This window comes from Furipterus horrens, unplaced genomic scaffold (assembly GCF_987537825.1).
Source record: "Furipterus horrens unplaced genomic scaffold, mFurHor1.1.pri manual_scaffold_3, whole genome shotgun sequence".
NCBI classification, from domain to species: Eukaryota; Metazoa; Chordata; class Mammalia; order Chiroptera; family Furipteridae; genus Furipterus; species Furipterus horrens.
Window position 1 is genome coordinate 153,428,045 of NW_028327173.1, and position 16,504 is coordinate 153,444,548.

The following is a 16,504-nucleotide window of genomic DNA, read 5'->3' on the forward strand; positions in this document are numbered from 1 at the left end:
AGAGAATATTGTTAATACTTAATGCCAATAAATTTGGAAACTTAGACAAAATAGATACATTTCTAGAAAAATATTATAAGTTACCAAGCTTAGGAAGAAAGTTAGAATATTTCTATAACCATTAAAAAAATTGAATCAGTGGTTTCTTCTCACAACAGGGTTAGATAATTTTATAAATGAGTTATAATGAAGTTTCAGGGAATAGATGATATCCTTATTCAATCTAGAGAATAGCAAAAGAGGTAATACTCTCCAACTCATTTTTCAAGATGAGTATATCTTTGATATCAGAATTAGCAATAAGAGTATAAGAAAATAAAATTGCAGGTTAATTCCACTAATAAACATAGATAGGTTCAATACTCTTTCTGAAATAAAAAACCAAAGTCCATTAAAACAAAAGAATACAATATATAACAATATGTATAAAATGTTTTTGAAGAAATAAAAGGTTGAAATATTATAAATCTATTGATATGATTTAACAAACTGATATACTTAAAGAAGAAAAATGATATGATTGACTTAATAGATGTAGATAAGGCAGTTGATAACATTCAACTGCCTTAGCAAAGTAGGAATTGAAAAACTCATCCTTGGCTTGATAAAGTGAGTCTACTTAAATCATGGTAATAGTGAAAAATAGGAAGCATTCCTTTTAAATCCAGGAAGGTAAGGATACCTCCTTACTAATTTTATTCAACAATTAAAGTATTAATAAATATTCAGAGAGATCTTAGCTGGAACAATGAGGCAGAATAAAAATGTATATATATGGAAAGAAAGTGTAGTAGTTTGCTCGGGCTGCTATAATGAAATATCATAGACTGAGTGGCTTAAACAACAGAAATTTGTTTTTCACAATTCTGGAGGCTAGACGTCTAAAATCAAGGCACTGGCTAGTTTGGTTCCTACGGAGGGCTCATTCCTGGCTTGCAAATGGCCATCTTCTCTTGTTGTGTGATCACCTGGTGGGAGAGACAGAACAAGGTCTCTGTTTCTCCATATAAGAGTACTAATCCCATCATGAGGACCCTGCTCTCATGGCCTCATCTAAACCAAATTACTTCCAAAGGCCCCATCTCCAAAGCACATCACATTGGGAGTCAGGGCTTCAACATATGTATTTGAGGGTGGGGGCTGGGGTTGGGAAGGAGAACACAGAAAACCAAAATGGAGCCACAGACAAATACTCTTGATAACTGTGATTAACAAAATGACTGGAATGAAATTAACATGCAAAAATCAGTCACATTTTATTCCACCAGAAACAAACCAACAAGAAACATTTTAAAATATAGAATTTAAAATAGCATTAAAAACATATAACACAAAGAATACATCTTAGAGAGTATGTGTAAGAATTCATAGAGAAAATTAAAAATGTTATTAAATATATAATATTAAAGAAGATCTAAGTAGAGCGTGCTGAAGCAGGACCAAGCAAGCTGCCCAGAAAAAATAAATAAAATAAATAAAGAAAGAAAGAAAGAAAGAAGATCTAAGTAAATTCTAGGGAGAAGACATTATATTAAGTAAAATAAAACAGAGAAAGACAAATACAGCTGCCCCTTGAATAACACGGGACTTGGGGGCACCAACTCTTCCTTTTCCTGCGGTTGAAAATCCACGTATAACTTTGACTCCCCTACAACTTAACAGTTGGCCGTTGGTATTCGCTGTGGAGTAGTTTCAAGACCCTCTGCAGATAATAACATCTGTGGATGCTCAAGACTGTTATACAAAATGGCATAGAAGAATGCATACAGTTGGTCCTCTGCATCCAGATTCCCAACCTCAAACTGAAATATTGTTTTCAGTCAGCAGTTGGCTGAATCTATGGATGTAAAACCTGTGGAGACAGATGGCCAACTGTATTTATTGAAAAAAAAATCTGCATATAAGTGGACCCACACAGTTTAAACCTGTATTGTTCAAGGGTCAACTGTACTGTATCATCTCACTTACATGTGAAATGTAAGAAAATTGAACTCATAGAAACAGAGAACAGATTAGGGGTTGTCAGAGGCAGGTGGTAGGGATGGAGGAAATGAGTGAAGGCGGTCACAAGATACAAACTTCTAGTTATAGGATGAATGAGCCTGGGGGGATGCAATAGACAGTATGGTGACTATAGCTAATAACACTATATTGTATATTTTAAAGTTGCTAAGAGAGTGGTTCTTAAAAGTTCTCATCAAAAGAAAAAATTGTAATTATGTGCAGTGATGGGTGTTAATTAAATTTGTGATTGCTTTGCAATATATTCATATATCAAATCATTACGTTGTACACTTCAGCTCAATTTATTTGTCAGTTATATCTCAATCTCAGTAATACTGGAAAATAAATAAATAAAATGTTTCAAAAAAGAACTTATGTTCAGCAAAGGACACTGTGAACAAAATTAATAGACATATGATATAAAAGAAGATACTTGCAGTGACTAAACCAGACAAGGGATTAGTATTGAGAATATATAAGAATGTCTTGTAAATCAACAACAAAATCATTCCAGATAACCAATTAAATGACAGAAAAGGAAACCAAAAGACAAACAAGCATGCCAAGAGTCAAAGCCATTAGTTATAAGGAAAATGCAGATTAAATAAATGAATGACCTTTTATAACTATAAGATTAGAATTGAAAAGTTAGATAATGCAACAGGAAGGTAAACAATAGGAACTATGCACTGCAGTCATTCTGGGGAGAAATCTGTCAGAACAGGGTCACATTAATCATAACCACACTCTGTGACACAGCCTTTCTGCTTCTGAGTGTATTGCCCCTAAAGAGGCTGTTCATGGAACCATTATCTGTGTGTATATAAGGGGGTGGAGTGGGTTGAATGTAACCTGGGTACTCATAACTGGGGGAGTGAATAGGTAAAACAAGGTAGCTTCAAAGGATAGAGTTCTATGCACCATGTAGCAAAAACTATCTAGATATGCATATAAGCACTTTAAATGTATCTGAACAACAGAACTGAGACTCAGAAAAAACTGAGAATGATATTACACAATAGCATTTATAGAAATTAAAATATATGCAAAAGCATGTGATACAAAAACAGTGTCACCCCAATATATTCAGTAAAAAGGAAAAAAATAAATAAAAAGTGTTACAAAGTCATAAAAATAAATTGCTTTTAGCTGCATATTGAAAAACACACACAAATGAACAGATTCACATCAAACTAGCATGCTTGCCTATGGGCGGAGTGAGGGGAGGAAAAGGAGAGAAGAAAGCAGAGACAAAGGAATGAAGGAACCATGTTTAAGGATTCAAATACTCTATATTGTAAATATATCCATTCTCTCCCAAGTGATTTATAGATTCGATAAAATTCTAATATAAATTCCTGTAGGGTTCTTAGTGAAACTTGACAGGTTGACTCTAAAATTTATGATGAAGCTCAGAAGGTTAGGAATAGTGTCTGTACTCCTAGGGAGGAATAACAAGGCAAAGAGACTACAAAAGGCATGACTTATTGCACAGCTTTTTACTACATGGCACGTGTAGCAAATAGACAAATGGAAAATAATCTAGAACCCAGAGTGGAATATTATCTAGAACCCCATGTACATGGAAACCTGGTACATGACAGAAGGGGTGGGGCAGCACAGACAATGCAATGAATAGTAATGGGATGAGGTACTTGATTATCCATTTGAAAAAAAAATCTTCGCATGTCATGCATAAAATCCAGGTACAGATGTATTAAAGACTTACGTGTGAAAACAAAACTTTAAAATTTTTAGGAGACAAAAAGGAGTATCTTTATAATCTTGATGTCAGGCATAATTCCTTAAAAAGATGAAAAAGATAACTATTACCAAAAATTATGGGTAATTTTTACTGCACTAAAATTATAAACTTTTGCTATTAAAGGGCTTCAAAAAGAAGGTAAAAAGACATTTATCACATGTAAAAACAAAAATGTGTTTGTATCTGGAATACAGTTTTCTTTTTAAGTAATATATACAAAAAATAAAAGACAAAAAAACCCCACAAAAACCCAGAGGAAGAACAGTTGAAAGATATGAACTCAAGAAAGGAAGTATGTATGAATGGCCAATAAACATGAAAAGATGTTCAGGTTTGTTAGTATTCAGAGCAGCACAAATTAAAATATTAACAACGTTCTATTTCGTACACATCAGATTGGCAAACATTCGAGCCTGGCAACACCAAATGTTGGCAAGGGTGTGGGACAGCTTGATCTTTCATATATGGCTGGTGGGAACGTACATTTATAAAAGCACTGTGGAGAGCAATTTGGTGTTAGGCTATAAAACTGACTGTAGACCTAGGCCATGTCCCTGCCTTTCACACACAGTTCGTGCCCTAGAAGAACTTGTGCGTATGGACACCAGGAGGCAGGCAGGAGAATGTTCACAGAAGCACTGCTCACGTCAGCCAGAGCTGTTAGAAAGCGCTCAATGGCTCTGGAATGATAGAATGGGCAATAAAACGGGATGTAGTCATAGCATCACATGCTCTAACAGTGGTGAAAATGAACTACATTCATTCATTCATACTATATTCATCTACGTTCACGATATATACAATACAGATTAGCACAGATAAATCTCAAAATCATATGTAGTGGAAACAGTAAGTTACAGACAACCACATTAAGTATCCCATTTATATAAATTCTAAAAACATATAAATATAACTACTTATTCAGGGATACTTACATATGTAGCAAAGTACAACAAAATGAAAGTTATAAATATTAAAGAGAAGGGAGAAGAATTGAACTGGGGGTGTGTCAAAAGTATGAAGAACTTCCTTTCTTTCTATCTTTATTTCTTAACAGGCATGTTATATAAATAGGTGTGCACTTATTTTTCTTTTTGCTATATAGTGACATGTATGTATATAGACACACATAAAAATATATATAAGTATGCTCAGCCACATATTTATGCTCATTATATTATATTCATTTTTACTTTTTAACTCTTTTTAAAACTTTTTAGTTACAGCTACATACAACTTTACCCTTTTGTATGTATGTAATATTTCATAGTAAACTGCAAAGAAAGAAATAAGAGAGTCAAACTTCCAGTTAGCATATAAAAGGTTTCCAGTATAAGCTAGGACAATTGATGTTCAGGAACTATTCCTTTCCTAAGTCTGGAGTTTACCTTACTTTGTGGCTTTATGCAAAAACAAACAAACGAACAAAGAAACCTGTGGCTGGAATACGCACATTTATACAGGTTCACAAGCACACAATGCAAACACAGTTGTCACTCTTCTTTCCCCTTCTCTTGCTTTGCTGCTGAGACTAGCACATTAGCAGGCCTCCATCACAGATGGAAGGGGCACAGTGGAGAACAAAGCCAGCCAAAATGCTGAACCATACAGATTTCCTTCTAGACCTGCAGGAGGAGGGGCCTCAGGCACTGGGAGGGGAACCCTGGCAGAGCCTCTGGGGTTTTCCTGTAGGAGTGAGCTGTTTGGAGAGCTCCCAGGAATGTGGGCCTGTGGGGAAGGCTGGGTGGAGCTGACCTTCTAAGAGCAGTATCAGGCATATCAAATACACTCACCTTCTGAGATTCCTTCTTCCCTCTGGCATTGCTAAAAATGGAATCAGCTGCAAACAGTATGTGACTGTGTATGGTAATTAGCATAAAGCTTGTTAAGTGTAACATTTAGCCAGAAACATGGTATGGTCTGGGATCAAAATATTATTTTTAAGATGAAATGGAGTAGCGTTCTGGCAAGCCAGTACAACCTCGGAGGATTGCCCAACCCTTTTAAAACTTTGTTTTCTCCCAAGATACCTTCTCCAAACACTTGCAATGGCTACGCAGGCCTCTGCAGTAGCTTACCGAGCTGGAGGTAAAAACACAACACTCAGCTATAGTCAGGCCCACGAACTACTTCTTACTACCAAGACTGTCAGTTCTGAAGCAGAGTTTGGTGAAGTCCAGGAGAACTGGGTATATTTTTAGAGTCCAGCTTGTAAAATCACTGTGTTCTTCCTACAGCTTTTCTTTTTTCTTTCTTTCTTTCTTTTTTTTTTTTTTTTTCTTGTGAATTGAGACCACATGACAATAGAACAAGTTGCATTTAGGCCTTTTACTAAAACATAGTTTGACACGGTTTGTCTGCCTTTGGCACAGACACAAATCTACCTCAGCTAACAAACTTAACTTTAGATGTTTTGAATTAGCGGCACTGGAAAACCTAGGAGCCCAACCCATCAGCTGTAATAAATTTTTATTAATCCCAAGAACTGAAAAGCTTTCAAAGGAAAAAGAGCTTTTTGGTGTTTTTCCTACTCATTCGTGTCTATTACCAGATATAATAAAATCATACTTCATTGTGTTTTATTTTGTCGTCACGAATGCTGACCTTGAAGGACATGCCATAGTGTGTCTTACTAATGGAATTAGCTTGAGTAAGGGTTATATTTAATATAATATTAGTAAATGGTTAGCATCACCTGGATCTCAAGTTGGTTTTTTGTGTCTTAATCTATTTGGGCTGCTGTAACAAACTATCATAGTCTGGGTAGCTTATTAACAACACAAATTTATTTCTCACAATTCTGAAGGCTACAAGTCCAAGGTCAGGGTGCAGCATGATTGGATAAGGGTCCTCTTCTGGGTTACAGATTTCTCATCTGTTGTATCCTCACACGATGAAGAGGGTCAAGCTAGCTCTTTGGAGCCTCTTCTATAAGAACACTCATCCCACTCATGAGAGCTCCACTCTTATAATCTCCCAAAAGGCCCCACCTCTAATAAAACCACTTTGGGCATCTTGATCAGGGGGACACAGACATTCAGACCAAACACTTGGATAACTCCTCCAACCTCTTAATTGCTTTCCCTAGATGCTTAGTACAAATTAAGAGAAAATTTCAAAAGTAAGGAAAAGGAGAGATTAGAAATGGAATATAAAAAGGAAGGAAGAAGAAAGAAGAGAAAAGAAAGGCAGGGAGAGGGAGCTAGAAGAGAAGGTGAAATAAAACAAGGAAAGTATGAAAGAAGAAAAATGGAGATGAGAGAAGCAGGAGAGGGAAAAGCAGAGATGAACATCCATTTAACACCGTGGACTGAGCACGTTCCTGCGAGCCTCAGGCGGGCCTCCAGTGACTGCCTCCTCCTTCGGATAGAAGCATCAACTGGAGGGTTTCACTGTAAATCATTTTTACCTTTTCATTTCCTAAAAGAAAGCATTCTATTTGATTAACAACTAATTCAAGTTTGAGGCCTGTGAAGTCTAAATAAGCTCTAATTCCCAGGAAGAAAGGGGAAAGGCGCTCTGTATCCTGAGCCCATGGGCTCAGGGTTGACCTCTTGACCTTTCCATAATACTCATAGGGGCATAAAATGGATAGCTCTCAGCTGAGGCGTGCAGAAACAGAATTTAATCTGGTAGGTATGTGATTTTTTTCCCCCACTGAGTTTTGTTTATTTAGCTTACACACATACAAACACAATACTTGAATTTAAGGCTGTTCAAGTAATTAAGCAATGCATGTTGTTTATCATTGTATCTTTCCAAAGCATAATAACATACCAGGGTTCTCAGGCCAGCGGTGACCCCCACTTAGTGATTTCTGCAACAGGATCATTCCTCCACATACTCACTGGCTTGTTGGCTTTGGTACCCCATGTCCTCTTCATGTCAGCAGCCCTGAATGACAATGTCACTCTTTCTTTCTTATGGTTCTGAGGCCTGGCAGATAGGGACTTTATTGTTTATTTGCTTAACAAAGAGAAGAACTCATTTTAAAAGCATACAGTGCAGGGAGGCTGGACCAAACCAACTAAATCTTACTTTTGTATTTGATGAGCTTTACAAAAGATTTGCCTACTCGGTAAGGAAAATTGACACTCGGTCTGGTGCATGTTATTATTTCACATCCTATCCATGCCTCTCTTTTGTCCAGTTTGAACGCCTGGCATGCTCCTTAGTTTTCATAGTTTTGTCTTTCCCATAGAGGTACAATCTTAGCAATGTCACCAGAATGAAGTGGGGACAGATGGATGATGTCTTTGCAAAGGACATTGGAAGGGAGAAAACAATTCAGGGTTCCACAGCTAACAACCCAGCATTTAGTTAACACGGTGAGAGTATTACTTAAAGGAGACAATAAAGGGCTGCATGTAGAGTGTAGCACTGAGTCTCATTCACTGGACCACATATCTTTCCACATCATGTCTTCACCTCAAACCCAAGAGCTAAGTATCATTATCCCCACTTTACAGATGAATAACATGACACTTAAAGAAGTTAAGTTACTTGCTAAGGTTATTAGCTCGTAAGTGGAAGAGAAGGGAATCAAACCCTGGCTGATGGACTCTGAAAAGACATTCCTTATCTCTGTCTAACACATGTCCTGAATTAGACTGGGTTCAAATCCTGGCTCAGCCATGCTGTATGAATCTGTTACTGACATATGACTGTCAGCTGGTCACTCAACCTCCGTACTCAGTTCCTTCATCATAAATGAAAATAATAGGAGCTACCATCATAGAGCGCTGCAAGAATTAAATGAATTGATAAGATATTAAGTGCCTTCGAACCATGTGCTTACCATGCACACAGTAAGCTCACATAAATATAGCTATTAATAAAAATGTTTGTAATCAATAGATATAATCGCCCGTCATTGGATGGCACTTGTTACTTTATCCTGGTTCTAGTGCCCGTGCCTTTTATTGAAAGCCTACTCAAATCTGTTTTGTATGCAAAATGGGTATAAGTAACAAATGCTTGAATTAATTCCATATTTCGCTGCACTGAAGGGCCTGTTGCAGATACGTTTCCCCTGTTCCCTTACAGGGGATATGAGCAAGAACTATCTGTCTACATGAGGACACCATATGGTGACACCAAAATGGTGCCCTCACAGCATTTCATCACCAAGAAGACAGGCAACAGAGAATGCGTGGAAATTAAATTTTAGCTGAAAACTATTTGGGAATGGTTCTACTTCCACATATGGGCAAAGCCTGACTGAAACTGGGGAGATCATCCCTTCTTGGTTTCTTTTCAAGGTCTTGAGAAAAGCTCTAAAAAACATCCCAAGCCATCTGGCCTATTTTTTCAAAAATTGTGACTTCTAAAAGTAAACATGGCCAGAGAAGGTATTTGGAATAAAAGAAACTAATAAAATTCTTTCAACTTCATAAGGTTTATCCAAATCTCAGTCACTTGTTTATTCCTGTTTTCTTTTATTCTCCCAATCATTAATTCTGAAGCATATATCATGTATAAAAAAGTGTGCTGGTGTGAGAAATTCAAAGATGAATGTCTTATTAGTGACCTTTTATTGAATCTCTGTTTATTTAGCATACTATGAGGAACAGAAAATCCTACTCCAAAGAGCTCAAGCAAAATGAGAAATTTATGGGCTGGAACTAAAACATCCACTGGTAGGTCCCAGCCTTTAGCAGGGCCTCATCCAGGGCCCTGAGTGATGTCCTTTGGGTCCATCTCACTGTCTTTGCTTCTCAGTTCTGCTTCCCTTGGCAGTGGCCTTAGACTCTGCAGACCTCCAGGGTACTCCTCATGGCTTCAAGGCTGTGGTGGGGAGGGCACTTCTCTTTGCCAGTTCATCTAGCAAAGTCTCACGGTTCGCTCTAATTTGGTGTGTTTGGCATGATGTGCTCAAATCACATACCCATCTCTGACTGGCTAGAGCTGGAACATTTATTCTCCACTGGAGTCTGAAATAAGATTCACTGAAAGGCTGTGGATTGTGAGATGGGAAAGGATGCTGCACAAAGGAAAACAAGTTATTGTAGCTGGAAAAAAGGGAAATGCACGAGAAAGAAATTAAAGGTCCATTATGTTTGGATAGCATAGAATACTCTCCAAATCTGTTCTCCTCTGATTTTTTGTTGGGCTCAAGGCCACACAGATAAAGAAATAAACTCCAACTTCCCTTGAAGCTAGGTTGGTTATAGGATTAGGTTTACAGGATATAAGCAGAAGGTTAGGATGAGGTTCCCAGGTATATTCCTTAAAAGACAGTGGGTGCTTGCCCTTTGTACCTCTCATCTTCATTCCTTCTTTCTATCACCTGGCTGTGTTCTGAACCAGAGGCAGATGGCCATACCCTACGGCCAGCTAGAAGAAGCCAAGAAAGGCCAAGGCCAGAATTCAAGCAGAGCTTGGTTTGACTTTAAGTCTATTGTTTTTTTCCACTGAGCCATTTTATTCAGGACTTGTACACAAAGAGTTTACTCAGTGACAGACATGAGACAAGTGTATAATGCACAAAGACACATTAGAATGGAGTCTGAGCAAGTTCACAGCTCAGTATTGACTTTGTGGACTTTGGAGTGAGAAGCTTCCCTTTACCAAGTGTACTTATGGGCAAGTAAAGTTTTTAGCTTTATAAATTATATCACAAGGATGTAATGAAATAGTCGATGTAAAGTGACCAGAACAGTTCCTCGCACAAAAATTGTAGCAATTCTCTATTCTCCTCTTTCTCCTCCTCCAAGTAAGAATGTAATAAGTACCAGAATAAAAGCACTAAATGTTTTAAAGAGAGAAGTTAGTTTGAGCTGAGTCTTAAGAGTAAATGCTATTTTGTTTTTGGAGGGATATTCAGGTCCTATCCTTAGAAATTCTGGGGCTAGGCCTAGAAATATGCATGTTAAAAAGTATCTTTGTTGATTTTTTTTTAAAGATTTTATTTATTTGTTTTTAGAGAGAGAGAGAGAAACATCAATGTGTGGTTGCCTCTTGCATGCCCCCAATTGGGGTCCAGGCCCACAACCCAGGCATGTGCCCTGACTGGGAATCGAACTGGCAACCTTTTGGTTCACAGGTCAGCACTCAATACACTGAGCCACACCAGCCAGGGCTGTTGATTCTTCTTTAGGTGAACCATGGACCACATTTTGGGAAATGTTGGTTAGGAGAAATAGGTGGAAGGAAGGAAGGAAGAAAGGAAGGAAAAAGAGAGGAAAAATACAGGTTGAAGGTAAATACTAGAAAAACTGCTGAGCTACAAAACTTGAACTCAGTAGTCAAAGGGGACATTTTTATGTTTTTGAATAAAGTTTTTAATCTACCATTTGATTTAAAAAAGGTAATCCGATAATTGTATGTTGAAAGAGTTGAAAGCAGATAACTGAATTAGGCACCTCATATATGTACTGTTAGGTAACACAAAAGAACTAATAGAAATAAGGTAATTTTTAAAAATGCTGTTTCGGAGATGACCAATGAGGAACTTAGGCTTGATATGTTCTAGTTAAGAGGCCATCAGGTCATGTAGCAGCCAGTGAAAAGGCAGATCTAAAGTTATTTAAGGAGAAGTCAATAAAACATTATGTCTCTCAATCAATTTTGAGCATTCTTGGTGGTGGCTCTCTTCCTCTTTTGCTGGCTCAGATGTGGCATCTGTTAAGATCCTGAACCCCAAACCCAGGGTGGCAAAATCCCATGCAGCACTGCTGGTCAACATCCACACGGCCTGGGGGCTGTAGGACATACTGAGGACTAACTTGGGGCCTACGGACACCATGAAGATTCCTATTTCTGTTGGTGGAGACATCAAGCTCACTAAAGATGGCAATGCACTGCTTCATGATATGCAAACTCAACACCAAACAGCCTCCATAATAACCAAGTAGCAACAGCCCAGGATGACATAACTGGTGATGGTACCACCTCCAATGTTCTAATCCTTGGAGAGTTGCTGAAACAGGTGACTCTCTACATTTCTGAAGGTCTTCATCCCAGAATATCAGCAAAAGGATTTAAAGCTGTTATTAAGGAGAAGACACCATAGTTTTTGAAATAAGTGTAAATAAGCAAAGAGATGAACAGGAAAATGCTGATAGATGTAGCCAAAACATCTCTGGTACTGAAGTTCATGTGGAACTTGCCAATGTCTTAACAGAGGCTGTAGCTGACTCCATTTTGGCCATTAAAACACAAGAGGAACCTACTGAGCTCTTCATGGTTGAGATCACACAGATGAAACATAAATCTGAAACCGATACAAGCTTAATCAAAGGTTTTGTTTTGAACCATGGGGCACAGTATCCTGATATGAAAAAAAGAGTAGAAGATGCAAACATCCTCACATGCAATGTGCCATTAAAATATGAAAAAACACAAGTGAATTATGGCTTTTTCTTTTACAAGTGTGCAGAAGAGAGAGAGAAACCAGTAAAAGCTGAAAGAAAATTCATTGAAGATAGAGTGAAAAACAAATAGAACTGAAAAAGGAAGTCTGTGGTGACTTAGATAAAGGATTTGTTATTATTATTATTTTTTGCCATATTTTTTATTTTTTTATTTTTGGGTTTTCAATTACAGTTGTCCCATTTTTCCCCCGTTTCTCTCCCCCACCCAGCCCACCCCCTCTCCCGCAATCATATCCCTCCCTGTTGTCCATATCCATGAACCATTTATACACGTTCTTTGACTGAACCCTTCCCTTACTTATCCCCCTTCTCTCCCTCCCCCCTCCCCCATATTGACTGCTATTCTGCTCTTTGTTCTATTTAGTTCTTCTGTTTGTGTTGTTCTTTAGTTCCATGTATTAGGTGATATCATATGGTATTTTTCTTTCTTTGCCTGGCTTATTTCACTAAGCATAATTCTCTCTAGTTCCATCCATGTTGTTGCAAATGGCAGGAGTTCCTTCTTTCTTTCTGCTGCATAGTATTCCATTGTGTAAATGTACCACAGTTTTTTGATCCACTCATCTACAGATGGGCACTTAGGTTGTTTCCAGCACTTAGCTATTGTAAACAGTGCTGCAATGAACATAGGTGTGCATAAGTTCTTTTGAATTGGTGTTTCAAGATTCTTCGGGTATAATCCTAGTAGTGGAAAGGATTTGTTATTAATCAGAAAGGAATTGACCCATTTTTCTTAGATGCTCTTGCAAAAGAAGGCATAGTAGCTCTTCCCAGAACTAAAAGGAGAAATATGGAGAGACTGACTCTTGCTTGTGGTGGGGTAGCTCTAAATTCTTTTCATGACCTAAGTCCTGATGATTTGGGACATGCAGAACTTGTCTATGAGAATACATTGGGAGACAAGAAGTTCACCTTTATTGAGAAATATAATAATCCTCACTCTGTCACATTATTGGTCAAAGGACCAAATAAAGAAATACTCATCCAATAAGAAATGGCTTGAAGGCTGTGAAAATGCTATTGATGATGGCTGTGTAGTTCCAGGCACTGGTGCAGTGGAAGCGGTCATGGCAGAAGCTCTGATTAAATATAAACTCAGTGTAATTATGGGCAGGGTCCAACTTGGAGTTCAAGCATTGCTGATGCTCATTTGCTCATTATTTCCAAGGTTTTTGCTCAGAATTCTGGTTTTAATCTTCAGAAAACACTACTTAAATTTCAAGCAGAACATTCAGAATCAGGTAAACTTGTGGGTGTGGACTTGAACATAGGTGAGCTTATAACGATAACGGCAGAAGTAGGTGTACAGGATAGCTGTTGTGTAAAGAAACAGCTTCTTCACTCTGGCACTGTGATTGTCACCAGCATTCTCCTGACTGATGAGATCATGCAAGATGGATTGTCTTCCTTTGTATTATCTGAATCATGAAGACTCTAGAGAGTGATCCTAAGAATACAGCTATGGAATTTTTGTCTTACCTTCAAATGATTTTCAAAAGTATTTTCTTTTTCTTTTAACATTTAAAAAATTTACTTACTGATTTTAGAGAGAAAGACAGAAACATTGAATTGTTGTTCCACTTATTTATGCATTCATTGGTTGATTCTCATATGTGTCCTAAATAGGAATCGAACCCATAACCTTGGTGTATTCGGATAATGCTCTAACTAACTGCATTCTCTGGTAAGGGCTTCAAAGGAATTTTCTTTTTCCATATGAATAAAGAAGAGAATACAAGCATCTATTCAAATTCTGAAGTCTGAAATATAATTACAGTATTTTTTTTTAAATTACAGTCACCGTTTACACATAAAGCAGGTCATTTTCACCCAATGCACAGGAAGTTTTGCTTTAGCTTTTGTGATATTAAAATACATGTTAGAAAAGCATATGGTATCTGCCTTATTAAATATTTCTTGAAAAATAAAATAAATTTCATGTTATTCTTTGAGTTTTGGAACTTAAAAATAATAATAATAACACCAGCAAAAAAGACAATAATAATTAGGGCAAAAGTAATTACAATTATTTCTATTTAACTCATTCAGCCACCTTGGGGTCATATGGTGGTTCAAGCTGTCATCACTATCAGTTAGCAAGTAATTGAGCTGCCTTCAACCAGTTAAAGAGCAAAGCAAAGTGGAATGTGTGTAACCCAATCCCACCAGTAGAGCCAACCCACAGAGTGCATACAGTTGCCTATAGCTGGGGCTGCATGTCCAAGCCTGTAACTTAATAATCTTCTCAAAGTAATTGGTCACAGGTGGTCCACACAGCTGGGTGAACAGCTGAGCCTGTTCACTACTTCTGAGGCTGTCTTAACAAGTTTCTTGAAGTTGGGTATGTATGATCTCTCTACTTTAGTGATTCTCACCCAGAAGCAATTTTTTACTTCAGGGAACATTTGGCAATATCTGGAGACATTTTTTATTGCCACAAGGTATTGCTACTGTCATCTAGAGGGTAGAGGCTGTGTATTCTTTTAGTAATTTATTTTGTTTAGCAAAACACAATGGCTGGGTGTTGATCAGGAGCCAAAATAAAATAGACCTATCAAAGCTCTGAACTTGGGAAAGGTATTAATGAGTCCTGAACTTGGCAATGGAATAATGTGTGTGTGTGTGTGTGTGTGTGTGTGTGTGTGTGTCTGTCTGTGTGTGTGTGTGTGTGTGTGTGTGAGAGAGAGAGAGAGAGAGAGAGAAAGAGAGAGAGAGAGAGAAGTCGCTGTGAAAAATAATTTGCAAACAGAGACAGTGACCCAAATCTGGACAAAGAAAATCATTTAATGCTGAACCCCGATAGCACATGCATAGCAATGTCAGAATTGTGAATGAGTGGGATGAATCTAACCCAATAACCGCCAATAAATGCACATAAATTGTGTGCAACAGGCACAATCCCTCTTCTTCCCCAAAAATGAACAACAAAAAACAAGTCAGGCAAATTCAGTCCTTCACAAAAATTCATCCTGTACTTTCCTACACATTGACAGTGATCACAGGAATAGCATAACAAGAACATTGAAAGGGCAGGGAAGAAATGGCATTCCCAGAAACAATCAGCCTTGACACCACTTCCCTCCAAGATGGGCCTGGGGGATTTCCTGATGGGTTGTATATTATCTGCCCAGTGGGTGGTCCGGGAGTAACAAGCAGAGAGGACTCAGCAGGACGCAGAATGGCAATAGGAACAGTCACTCATAGCACAACTCTTTTCTAGTCTAAACCCGAGAAGTCTGCAAGAATGAAAACTCTGGAATTATGGTTTGGGAAGAGCAGAATAAGGAAGTTTAGAGGAGATGTAATTAGATTGTGCAGGGGGAAAATGGTCTTTCCCCACTTTACAATGTTCCCCACCCACCCACTTTACCCTTTAATGCAGTGTCAAGAAAATGAGCCTAAACTCCTTCAAAGTTGGATAGCACATTCCTCAGAAAAGGCTATACACACCGTCAGCTCTAGAATCAGTCACCTAGGGATTGGTGACTATAAGTGAGGAAAATTATCTTAAGAAATACAAAGGAAATTTGGCCTTTTCGGGGTTTATTAGTTTGAAAAATGAATGAGCAAGATATTTTCCCCATCTTTCCAACATGACAAGATGTTCAATTATGCAAACCCTGTCTCCTCAAAACTCTACCCTTTGTCTGTCTGTTATTTTAATCACATCAATTCAGGATGTTTCTTTAAAAAACAATCCCATGAATATATTCCAATGAATTAACTTCTTTTCCATTTACTCCAAGGCTTTTGCTTAGGGGTAGCGGCTTCATTGGGTTTGGTTAGTCACTGTAGAGCTTTTGTTTTGTTTTGTTTTGTTTTTTAATTTTGTTTGTTGTTTCATGTGTACAATTCTATAATAAATCATCTGTATATTGTATTGTGTGTTCAAAACCCCATCAAGTCTCCACATATCACCAATTATTCCTCATTTACCCTCTTCTACCTCCTTCCACTCCTGTTTCTCTCTGATAATCACCATACTATGGTCTGTGTCTGTGAGTTTTTTTCTTAATCCCTTCACCTTTTTCACCCAGCCCCCGGTAACATCCTTCCCCTCTGACAGCTGTCAGTCTGTTCTCTGCATATGTGTCTGCTTCTATTTTGTTAGTTTATTATATATATTAGATTCCACATATAAGTGAAATCATATGGTACTTGCCTTTCTCTGACTGACTTGTTTCACTTAGCACGATACTCTCCAGGTCCCTCCACGCTGCTGTCACAAAAGGTAAGATTTCCTTCTTCTTACAGCCATGTAGTATTCCATTGTGTAAATGTACCACAGCTTTTTTATCCACTCATCTACTGATGGGCATTTAGTTTGCTTTCAAATCTTGGCTATTGTAAATAATGCTAC

The 16,504-nt window shown here is 37.8% G+C and overlaps 1 pseudogene; it reads left to right on the forward strand.

Annotated features, from left to right (window-relative positions):
* Nucleotides 1-5,817: 5,817 nt before the first annotated feature.
* LOC150016439 (T-complex protein 1 subunit zeta pseudogene) lies at nt 5,818-13,573 on the forward strand (annotated as a pseudogene).
* The last annotated feature ends 2,931 nt before the right edge of the window (nt 13,574-16,504 follow it).